The following is a 13,549-nucleotide window of genomic DNA, read 5'->3' as shown; positions in this document are numbered from 1 at the left end:
TACCTATTTTGTATCTCAATAGATGATGACAGATAGCAATAATATATTGTACGAGTATCAAGCCTCCGTGCAACTCATCCCCTGAATAGGACAACTAAGTTTTTTACTTACCTTGATGAACCTGATGCATTTTAAAATGATCGGACTATAAAATTTGGCATACATTTATGTAATCGAAAATCCTGCCCACTAAAATTTCATTAGAATAAGCCCACATTTCTCTCAAGCCTTCTCCAAAGCCTTTTTAAATATCAATTGCGTTAAAATCGGAAGTAAAAAACAATTCAACATAAACGCTTTTTTCTAAAAAGTAAATCATACTATATTCCTACAACTAACTGGTGTAGGGTATTTCTTTCTAGTGTTCCCTATACTGTTTTCAAAATAAGAAATTATTTTAATATTTCGCAAAGTTGAGTTACTCGTTTACAAATTAAACCACACAAATGTTGATTTTTATTATTTCCTATATTTCATTTTATTATTGGGTTTGCATTTTTCCGCAACTTTCTATTTTCATCGTAAAGTTTTTTTTTAAGTTTTTTTTTCGTTTGTTGTTTGTCTTTTATATTAAAAGTAATTTGAAAATCCACAATTCAATATTGCACGTTTCTGGAACCATTTTTTTCTTTCTCGATTTCAATATCTTGAAAAAATCTTGTTATTGTAAAAGTTTGTGTTTTTTTATTTTTGGTTGTTTTGCAACAAATTACAAACAATACTATTACAACTACTGATGCTATGCTAAAGTAGAGAAAACAAAAATAAATATAAAAAGTTCGACAGAAATCGAAAGAAAGCAAAAACGGAGGATAAACTATTGTTCGAAAAGAAAATATAAAAAAACCGAATTCTATTTACGTGATACAAATATTTTGTAAGCAAAAGAACGAGATACACAATTAGAGATAGACAGAGAGAGAGAGAAACTTTCATTTTAGCAACAGCTGAGTACAGTCTTAAAGGATTAATAGTCAAATATATACAACAATATACCGACACACATACACAAATATACATATTTTGTTTGTATAAGAAAGTAACGTTGTTTAAAACTGTATGTAACAGAAACGGAAATTGAATAGTTTGAATGTGTTTGTGTGTAATGGCATTGTACGTGAATAACTGCGGCATTGTAAGACAATCTTTGATGTCAGCATTTAATACAATCGTATTGTTCAAAATGTTGTAAAAATTTATTACATCTCAAACGAGATGAACTCGAAAAAATACATACTTAGAAAACAAATCAATAAAAAAAAATAAATAAATACATTTTAACACACACATATTCTCAATAAGCAGATTATTAAGTCATGGGTGTAGGTTGCAAAAGAAAAACCCTTTTAATGGTCTTTGAATATTTAATATTGTAACTTGTTTTTTTTTTTTATTATGTCACAAAGTCAATTGAAGAGGACTCAATTTTATTTGTTTAAATGTTTTTAGTTTAAATATTATATAACATATTAACTTAAGTGCTTTCAATTTAATTTTCTCTGCATAAAGTTTGTAATTTGATAGATGTTATTCATTTGTAAAATTAAATTTTTAATGAAAAATTTTAGTTTAAATTGGGTTACATTTCGTGTTTGTAATTTTTTTATTATTTTTTTAATTTAGTCTAGCATGTGAAGGATTTTTCAAAAAACGTGCAGCCAAAACAGAGTTATTAATTTTGAGTCTTTTTATTTGACAAGTTTAAAATGATAAGGATTAGATAGGCAAATGAAATTTTTCAACACGTGTAAATTATATAAAATATTAAAAAAATACCTCATTTTTTGGAAAAATTTTATATGTAGAAACGACTAAAATAGTCGAGCATGGCCGAGCATATGATATCCTACGCCATGATTATATTATTTTTTACTTTATGTTGAATTTTAAATTTAATCCAATGTTTTTAATTTGATAAAATGTTTTATTTGATAAAAAAAATATTTATTAGAATTATTATTTATATGGGAATTAAGATCAAATTTGGAGCAGGGATTTATTGTTATATGCATGGTAGATTTCGCAGTGATACTAATGGTTATAAGTCAATTTTAGACGCTTAAGAAACATTTTTAAAGGAGGTTTCTATGGATCAAATAAGCACCGATCGTTATAAAAATCGACAATGTTATTTATCTATATGTGTGTTTATTTGTTTGTGGGTTTGTTTGTTTCAAGTCTATAGTCCGCTAAACAGCTGGACCAAATTTATTGAGAGAGTTCTTAAATTTTGCACGAACAACTTTGACATCCATAAGAATATTTTTTTGGCAAAATGGGCGCAATGACTATAGTGGGCGTAGAAACTTCTATATTAATGTCATAGTGGGCGTGGCAACTTCCATATTAAGAAAATATTAAATCAGTATATCTCGTAAAATGTAATAGTTAGAGCCTTCAAATTTGGTCGGAGCCACATAAGTCTCAATGTGATTAGTTAGGATAAAAAGTGGGCGGACTAGCAGCAGGGGCGTGGTACCTCCTTAATTGAATACACAAATTAGTTTATCTTGGAAACTATTAAAGTTATAAGCTTCTAATTTTGCAAGAAGAACTTTTGCATCCATGGAAATATTTTGGATAATAAATTGGCGGACTAACAATGGGTGGAGTGGCACCTCCCATATGAATTAAATATAACAAAATATTTTATCTAAGAAACGAATATAACTAGATTCCTAAAATGTTGCAACAAGGAATTTCATATTCATCTGAACATTTTGGGGAAAAAACGGACTTTCATCAGGGGGTGGCTTGGAACCCCCATATGATTTATATAGAAAAATTTGTTATCTGAGATACTGTAGAAGCTAGAGTCTTCAAATTTTACATGAAGAACTTTGACATTCATGTGAACATTTAGAGAAAAATTGACGAACTTTCAATGGGGGGATTGGCCCCTCACATATTAATTAAATTCGGATAAATTGGCGAACTCGTAATAATTTGAGTGGCATCTCCAATGTGTAAGTGGGATTTTTTTTTTTTTTGCTTTTATTGTAACAAAGCACACTGGGTATAGCTAGTGCTTATATAAAACCTTGTTGTGCCGATGGGAGAAAGTAGTACATTTAACTCCATTATGAGCTAAAAAGCTTAACTTGGTAAATCCAATTATGTGGACTAGATAAAAAATGGGCAGATTTTCTATGTGCCAGAAAACACTTCACACAAACAAGACAGAAAAACAGGTATTAATCGACTTAGGAAGTGATTCTGAAGGTGGCTTTGGTAACTAACTAAGTAAGTAAGTAAATATGTAAGTAAGTAACTAACTAAGTAACTAAGCATTTAATTGTTATACAGTTTAATTGTCATTTAACTTAATACCATCATTTCCTGTGGCCAAAAAATATAATTTGATACTTTAAACTTATTACCATATTCACTATCATCTAGTTTCTATTTAAGTTTTATCATTACTTACTAAATTTCATTTTTTTTTCTTCGATAAAAAGATACAGGAATGCACTTAATCAGTGTTGATAATACTAACATTCAAACCTAAAATCATTTATATAGTTTAAGGCAGATACGATAAACATTATCATCAACGCTTGTCATTTTCTGTATATATTTCGCATTATGAATAGTAATATTTCTACAGTGGGCTAGAGAAATTCAATATTTTAGCATATTTATTTTAAGTCGTAGATTATATAATATTTAATGTTGTGTATATTGAATTTTTAACATGTAATTAAAAAATATAAGTGTTTATGCTAAAAAATTTATTAAAAAAACCTTAAATATTTAGAAATTTTCGAATCCTCACAGCAAAATTTAAATTTAATTTATATTTTTATCCAACTTTTATAGAACTCTTACCCACAGTCCTAAAAATTTAGCTCCCAGTTATTGTAATATTTAGATTGGACATAATGAGAAAACTATAAAACTAATCATAAGGTCAAAAAAAACTTAAATAGAAAACATTTGTTCAAGCCTTGTAGCAAAATTAATTATCACACGAAAACAATAAACGTAACAACAAACAAAAGGACAACACAAAAAGGCAGCATCAGTAAAATGCCAATGAAAGTGGAAAAATAAGTGACAGGAAAATGAAACACATTTTCTTTTGCTTCTTAATAAATATGTATTCCAGTATAAACGTATTATTTATTCCTGCCTTAGGTTAAGTAAGAAGAAGTAAAGACAAGAAATAAAAATTTCCTATTAAATCAAATATACAAATAAATAAAATACAATATATTTAACTAGCAAAGTTATTATATGAATAATAGAAGATTCCGACAGACAGACAAAATTAAAGATTTTCTACAGTTAGTAGAAGAAGCAGTAGAAACTTTTAATGTATTTACACACGCATCCATCAAATCAAATCCAAATGAAAATGAGACAATTACAATCACAATCGTAGTAAAACTGAAAATGTATTTATCATAAAATTGTGAAAAGATGATAATACATACTTCATAATCACGACAAAGATGTTGTTAATCTGGCGGTGATGGTGAGATGCTGCTGCTGATGATGATGAAGAGCAGCATGATGATGATAAATACAACACAATGATATTTATGAAATGTTCAGACTTAAATTCACTGACACTGTTGGCATTACGAATGACTCTCTGGCAATGATGTTGATGCTTTGGCATGACTGACAATAATACCGAAGATGTTGTAGAGGAGGTGGTGAAATTGCCGTTAGAGGAGTACAAGTGCGAGTGTATTTGTATTCAAATAGTGTTGATATAGTACTACAGTTTGATGATTGTATTGAAGATAAAAATAAATGTTGATATAAAATTTCATTATAAGTAAGTTTTGTGTGTATATTTAATATTCTTCTGTATATTTTGTTTACATTTTTTGCTTGAATCTAAAGTAGAATGCAGGTTAAAATGAAATATATTTTAATTGCGCATCACCAAAGTAAAATTTTAAGCAACAAAAAAATATTTTTATATATTTTTAAAGTAGACAAGTGGAAAAATCGCCTACACCGAAAATAATCTATGCCTAATTTAAACGAAAACTTCCGTACATTTATTATTATATCCAAAACGTACGTAAATATTACGACAAAATTGTTTTCGTAAATTTAGGCTTGAATTATTTTCAGTGCAATTACACATAAATCATATCGAAACTTTTAAGAATTCAATTAATAATAATGTGTTTTGTCATTAGACTTGCCCATGAACTAGTCATAGATGTAGCCTGAGATCAGACAATAGACTATAAAACTTAATAGTCCTTACACTGGTCAATAGACTACCAAATAGACTAACTAGCCTCTACATGAAAAAGTCTACATTCCAGCCTATTGACTAAATTGTGAAACATTACTACAAGCATAGTTTCTGGATTTGTAAATAGACTAGTCGCTTAGTCTGTCTCTAAATTTAATAGTACTGACTGACTAGACTAGTTGCTAATATATAGGCTTGTCAATAGACCAGTCTATTAAACAGGATATGGACTAGACTATTGATTCAGGCTATTGGATGGTCAAAAGAATAACCTAAGAACTAGACTTAATCTAGACTCATCAATAGACTAGTTCAAAGATTAGTACGTAAACTAATCTATAGATTAGTCCTTAGGCTTAATTATAGATTAGTTAATAGAATAGTCTTCATACTATTTCATTGACACGTTATAGTCTAGACTTTAAACTAGTCTAAATAACATTCTATAGACTGCTACATAGAATTATCTATTCTAGAGTCATTAGACCAATTTATGAGCTACAATAAAAATAATACATGCTTAACTCTACAAAAAATTGTAACTGAATTTTTTCGTAATATTTACACAAATTTCGTGTTTAATATGAAATATAATTTAATTAAAACCTTTTTTTATTTTAATTTGACGAATGTACGAAAACCTGTCATTTTCGTATATATAAGGGCATGGTTTGTTTTTAGTATTCTCTACAGAGGGAAAGATACGTTTAAAACTATACACGGCATGTACCAATTTGACACCAAAGAATTAGTAATTTTTTAATAACATCAGTTGTACGCATAGTATGTACGCATAGTTGTCAAATCGAGAACAAAAATATAAAAAATTCATGATGTTATCAAATTAGCAAAAAAAGTGTGTTACCAAAAAGTTGTCAACATGAGAACATATTGTTGTCGAAATCATAGCGATGCATTGCCGAAATTACACAAAATGAATTCAAGTGCGTCGTTGTCAAAATTACAACGGTGATTGTCAAAATGTTAACAAAAGTCTTAAGCACACTTTTAACAATGGATTGTATAAGTTTCGCTACTTTTTTACCGATTTTTGCCCTCTATTAATTTACTATACTAGTTTATTATAGACCAACCACTAGTCTATTTAATAAGCTGGTTAACAGTGCATTATTCCATTAACTACTTAATAGACAAAACATGTACTAGTAAATGAATTATTTAATATACAAAACTATAAATAAGTAAACTACTTAATGGTGCATAGGCTAGTCGGATAAAATTTTAAATTAAAAAAATACACTATTCCCGAAAGACATGCTTCTCTTATTTGTTCTCCCAAGATTTTTATGTGAATTTAACTTTTGTGTCAATAGCAAAATCTCTTCACATTTCATATTTCCTTCGAAAAATTGTTTCTATTTTTCATTCACAACACTAACTATTTGTTAAATGTGTCTCTCGCATTCTCTCTGACAACGATTAATTATATTTTATTATACATTACTTTGATACGCATTTATAATAAAACAAACAATAATATTGTATATGATATTCAACGGAAAAATCCACAAAGATTCCCTCGTACTAAGAAGGACACATTTCAAACATTTATCATGAACAGAAATATTGACAGGTAAATATTAAATAATTTAAACATAAACTTAAAATAATCTACTTATTTAAATTGTTATGTATTTTTGGAGAAATAATTGAGTTATAATATCGTAACATTTGACTTAAATATTAACAAATTATAGTTAAATATAAAAAATATACATATATATTTTTTATTTTCTGTCTCATTTAAATATGTAGGTAAATACAGCTGTGAATCAATGTAATACTTTGGATGGTAGTTCTTTGGGTTGATAAACATTTTCAATAACTTTTTTTTATCAAGAAAGAGAACTTGAATAAATATTTAATTAAAAAATACTTTTTATTTGCTACACATAAAATAAAAGTCAAATAAATAGTATTTTTTATAGAAACATTTGAATGAAAAATAAATATAAATAAATTTAATTTACACAAAAATATACATACATGCATACTAACAAAACACAAATACACACATACAGTATATTGCACATATAAACATATTTACATATTCACATGCAATACACAATATTTTATATTTAAATATAAAAACAACAAACTAAATAATAAATTAACACATTTTTTGATTATGAATACAAACTTTAGAATCAAAAAATAACCATAATAGTAGTAGCAGCAGCAAAAAAAACATAAATTTCTATTGATATTTGTTTATAAATAAATATATAAATAACACAAAATTAACATCATGTTTTTTGTATTTGTTGCAATAAAATATTTATAGTGTATGTTTATCAAATTAAAGAATTAGTTGAAGGGAATGAGGGAACAAATAAGATTAAAAAAAAAAAACGAGAAAAAAACTATATGATAAAAATTTTAAAGTTTGATTACTAAATATTAGCCACAAACGAATTTCATATATGGACGTCAACTTAATTTTTAAGACGGATGTTTTTTCTTATCTATGAAACTGATTACCTATTGTTTGTATGAAAAATTGTTGTAAATAGTTTAGATACCTCCCAGGAAAAACTTTATTGTCCGGTAAGCAGGCAAGTAATATTGAAGCAATGTGTAAGTACTTACTTTTGTGGTGATTAGCTAATCATTTTTGTTCGAAGAGGTTCAAAAAATAAAAATAGTTTAGATACCTCCCAGGAAAAACTTTACTTGCCCGGTAAGCAGGCAAGCAATATTGAAGCAATGTGTAAGTACTTACTTTTGTGGTGGTTAGCTAATCATTTTTGTTCGAAGAGGTTCAAAAAATAATTGGTTACAAGTGTGCTTACCCGACTTTCCCGGGCTTAAACCTGACTCTACAGTTACTTTTTGTATTTATCAGCCTTTATGCTTACTTTGTGCTCCATTATCAAGTTATGTTGTAAGTAGTACCTTTTTGAATAGTTTTTAAATAAAAGTATAAATCGATGTACATAAAAAATACTGATATCAACTATGATTAGAACCACAAATGTTGGATAGAAGCTTTAGATAAAAATACTGATATCAACTATGATTAGAACCACAAATGTTGGATAGAAGCTTTAGATAATTGGACTAATTCTCTAGATAATTGGCTACAAATCCCAATCAAAACAAAATAAATAATGTCATTGATAACTACCACTCATTACCAGGTAATGTATTAAATAACTACATTATCTAGATTACTAATTACCAAAATTTTAAAATTTTATGCTGGACTATTTCTTAAATAATTAAAACAATATTTAAACAATTTTTAAAAATGTGTGACAAAATGATTAAATTCAAATTTTTAATTGGCTATAACTTGAAAATATATGAGATAAGTATTAAACTGAAAACAAAATTATTAAAAAATAATTAAAAATGTATTTTTTAATAATTTTTAAAGTTCACTGCGAAATCACATTAAAAAATGATTTTATTTTTAAGGTCAACATATTCTAGGTATTATATCGATATGAGATTTTTGTGTGGCATCTCACACTCATCTCTTTTGAGTCAAAAACAAAAAAATTAAAAGTTATAATTTTGGAAAAATGTAAAACAAAAATAATTTTGCAAAAAAAGGAAAAGTCCAAACTTAATTATAATTATATTTTTCATAATTTTTTTCAAAATGCAATGTGTAATTTGATAACAAAATTTAACATAGACGGACAGACAAAACGACGGACATAAAATACTATCTACTAGGATTGGTTCAGATATGTAAAAAAATACATAATTTGATAATGCCTGAAAACTTAATTAAATAATTCCTAGTTTAGCACACTTAACAAATTTACAAACAATTTAATTGTTTCTCTTTTTGATTTTATCATAAAGATAATTCGGCTACTGATTTCATGATTCCGTTTGTTACACATAGAATATTAGTAGTAGAACCAAAAAATATATGTAAATTCTTAATTTATGAAGAAATTAATTTACAGTTGATAACTTCATTTCAAATAAGAGTAGAGTGGGGAAAATTAAGGTTTAATGTTTTTTTTTACCAAAACCTTTCTACAAAATTTCATAAGTATCAGTCATTATTTGATAATTTATCAAAAATTTATCATTATAAATGTATGAAAATCTAAATATGACCACAAAACCAGCAAAGGCGCTCTTTTGAAACTGAAAAAAACTGAACTTTTACTAATGGGTATAAAATATTCGGTGTAATCAAATATAATATTCCTATTTTTCTATTATTAATATTTAATTACAATAGTTTAAAATAATAAACAATTATACATATATTAAGTGCGAAAATTAGTGAAAGCATTTGTGGTTAATACTATTTAAGCATTTGTGTATTTTTCTATTATTTCAAAATAATTTACATTGTTGAAATATTTTGTTTGAATTTACTGTTGTTGAATATACGTTTAAATAAAGGTACATGAACTTTTGTACTCGCCAATCTGCCTTTAGCCATACTATATACCTGAACTAAAAAGTCCTCGTCTATAGAAAAAACACATATTTATTCTTACTTTCATTATAACCAGTTACCGATTCTGCAGCTAATTTTTGGTGTTGTATGCTAGAATTTAGCTAACTAGTTTAAAGAAATGGTATTTAAATATAAAATGATTTCATTGTAAACCCAGAAACTTTTCAAGCTTTATTTATTACACACATTACAATATAAACATTAACAAAAAAAAGCATATAATAGGCAGCAAATTATTTTAAATAAGTACATACTACTGATTTTAGATTTATACACATATTTATGTATTTATACACATATTTCTGCACGCCAGAGATCATTACAAAAGTGAATATTTGCATTAGTAAAATTTACTAATTAAATTCTAATTATAATTAGTTTATTTAAGAGTTATATATTGTTAAGCAATTTTAACAGATATTTTAAAATTAACTGTAAATTTTGTTCCGTGATAATTTTTTTTATTTAGGGAATAAAAGGTACTTCAAATACAGAAATTTTGTATATCAAACACTAGTTTTAATAATTGCAAACATTGACACAATTTTTTTATTAAATTTTTAGATTCATAATTCATAGCTTATTTTTTTGTAAAACTTTTACTTTCCTTTATGGTACATTGTTTATAGATATTATTAATATACAATCCAATTCAAACTATGCATTTAACTACGACCACATCAATTGTTACAGTGAAGTCAGGCGGAACAATAAGAGCTGCAGTTTAATATGAAAATATTAGTAATGCATATATTCCTATCCATTTCCCAAGAATACAAAGAATAAGCAAAAACCGCCGTTATTGTGCTATACATACAGACTATAGACAAGACTATAGACTAAACTATAGACTAGACTATAGACTAGACTATAGACTAGACTATAGACTAGACTATAGACTAGACTATAGACTAGACTATAGACTAGACTATAGACTAGACTATAGACTAGACTATAGACTAGACTATAGACTAGACTATAGACTAGACTATAGACTAGACTATAGACTAGACTATAGACAAGACTATAGACTAGACTATAGACTAGACTATAGACTAGACTATAGACTAGACTATAGACTAGACTATAGACTAGACTATAGACTAGACTATAGACTAGACTATAGACTAGACTATAGACTAGACTACAGACTAGACTATAGACTAGACTACAGACTAGACTATAGACTAGACTACAGACTAGACTATAGACTAGACTATAGGCTAGTCTGTGGACTAGACTATAGAGTAGACTAAAGACTAGACTATAGACTAGACTATAGATTAGACTATAGGCTAGACTGTAGACTAGACTATAGAGTAGACTACAGACTAGACTATAGGCTAGACTGTAGACTAGACTATAGGCTATACTGTAGACTAGACTATACAGTAGACTATAGACTAGACTATATGCTAAACTATAGACTAGACTGTAGACTAGACTTTAGTCTATGGCAAAAACTGGAAACTAGACATGATATTGACCAATCTCACAAATTTTCTATACCAAACAACTTGCATCAAAAAAACATATATTGGAAAATTGCACTCCACAAACCCTTCCCGTTCGGATGTAATTATGTTATCTATAGAAGAACGGTTATATCGTCTGAAAATTTAATAATTTGGATATATTGCAAACTTATTTGCGAAATCAGTTTACAACCCCACATCTTTTTAGTAATAGATATAAAAAATTAAGTACCTACTTTTTAAATTATATATAATAAAAATACATACCTCAATCAATTATCAAAATACATAAATGGACAAATTCTGTTTATGGTTGATTTAACAAAGGTTGGCTCATTTTCACAAAATAACACAAACGCTTACATATACATATGTATGTGTACTCATACATACATATCTATATGTTTTTGGGTTTATTCTAAAGTAAATAGGGAGGAAGTATTTTTTGTTTTTTTTTTTTTTAATGTGTTAAATTTTTGAGTTTTCTTTTAACTTAAGTTAAGTAAAACAGTTATTTTTATCACAATTTAAATTTGAGCAATAAGTAATTATTTAGCAGGACCCATTTAGTAAAACTAAATAATTCTCAAAGATCAAAGTTTTGGAAAAAACTGACTCATCGGATTGTTATGAAATTTCGTAGAATTTTGGTCTACTCTAGTTCTAAATTAGGTGTTCATTATTATTTTAAATGATTATATGTCTAAAAATTTAAGATCACTTACCGATTATTAACAATTTTCATTAATATTCTCCTGAACATATAACTGTAAAAAAAAAACAAAATAAATTATATAATTAAAATAACATGATTTTTATTATGTTAAGCAAGAAAAGTAAAAGTAAAATACGTATTTCTAAGGGAGATGAATGTATATTTATATATAAGACCTTTATTAATAAAAGTGTTAAAATTAATAAACAACTACCAACAGACAGCTGGTCACTTTCATACATAAAATTTTATCAGCCCAGAAGGCAAACAGTTGTTTAATAAAATATCTTCCAGCAATATTGGAAGGAACCATAAAAATGTTAATTCAATTTTATTTTGTTTAAAAATAAAAACTCTTTGTTAATGATCTAAAGATTTTTATGATAAAATTTATCTGATAGAGGTATTGATGATAATGATGATGAGGTAGTTTTTGTTTAATAAATAATTTTTTTTTAAGGTTGTTCAAAATTGTTAAACAATTTGTAGTACTTGATAAATATGTTGCTATGAAATAACTAAATTATTAATAAACAAATAAAGATGAATTTTAACTAGTTATAGCGCTATGTCGAATTTTTAATACCCTTCGTAAGTAAGCTAATTTACAAAATCGTAATCTTGACTCTCTGTAAGTGAATAACAATTAAAAAGAAATAAAGTGTTTTAAATTACTAACTTGAATGAAATCATAGTTGACATTAGATATGTCTAGTTTCACTTTAAATATCATAAAATTGTTCATAAAAATTAGCACAAAACCTATAAAAAAATATATTTAAATTTTTTTTTATTTTCTCGTATTCAGGTTATGCGAACAAAAATCTTTAACACTAAAAAATATATGAAAAAAAATTTTTAAATGATAAAACAGTAGCACAATTTTAAAAATGACTTGTATAAAAAAACTGCAAACAAGTTTGATGGTCAATAGCAATCAGCATTAAAAAACGAAATTGAAAAAAAAAATACTTGACAACTTAATTTCATTTCACTAACGAAATTAATGTGAAAAGACTAACCAGAATAATTGAGGTAAAGATATTGATCTCGAGATTCTAGATAAAAATAAAAAACAATAAATTACAATTTCACAGAAGAAATTTAAGTAAAAACAAGTAAGAGTGCCAATCAAGGCAACGAAACCAATAGACATCCAAATATACAAAACGAAATACGTAGAAAATAAAAACAAAGTACACTACGCAATGAAACCAACAGATGAAACGAAATACACAATAAAAAATACACTGAAAATAGCTCATGCCTAATATACACTAGACTATAGTCTAGTCTATAGTCTAGTCTATAGTCTAGTCTATAGTCTAGTCTATAGTCTAGTCTATAGTCTAGTCTATAGTCTAGTCTATAGTCTAGTCTATAGTCTAGTCTATAGTCTAGTCTATAGTCTAGTCTATAGTCTATAGTCTAGTCTATAGTCTAGTCTATAGTCTAGTCTATAGTCTAGTCTATAGTCTAGTCTATAGTCTAGTCTATAGTCTAGTCTATAGTCTAGTCTATAGTCTAGTCTATAGTCTAGTCTATAGTCTAGTCTATAGTCTAGTCTATAGTCTATATACTAGTCGAAATAGTAGAAAATATAGTCATAGTACACTAGTCAATAGTCTAACAGATGAGTCTAAGTCTACAATAAAAAAATAGTCTGAAATAGTCTATTGTCTAGT

General features: G+C 26.8%; 1 protein-coding gene across 1 annotated transcript in view; it reads right to left on the bottom strand.

Moving 5' to 3' along the window:
• Window positions 1–11,926, bottom strand: part of LOC111675808 (homeobox protein 2) — a 162,385-nt gene extending 150,459 nt beyond the window's left edge. Inside the window, exon 1 of the mRNA XM_046949238.1 lies at window positions 11,875–11,926. The gene's annotated coding sequence lies outside the window, so the exon portion shown is untranslated. The remainder of the gene's footprint in view (window positions 1–11,874) is intronic.
• Window positions 11,927–13,549: the final 1,623 nt, after the last annotated feature.

The sequence above is a fragment of the Lucilia cuprina genome, chromosome 4, assembly GCF_022045245.1.
Source record: "Lucilia cuprina isolate Lc7/37 chromosome 4, ASM2204524v1, whole genome shotgun sequence".
In the NCBI taxonomy this organism is placed as follows: Eukaryota; Metazoa; Arthropoda; class Insecta; order Diptera; family Calliphoridae; genus Lucilia; species Lucilia cuprina.
Note: the sequence above shows the minus strand (reverse complement) of the source record. Positions and strands in the feature narration are given on the sequence as shown.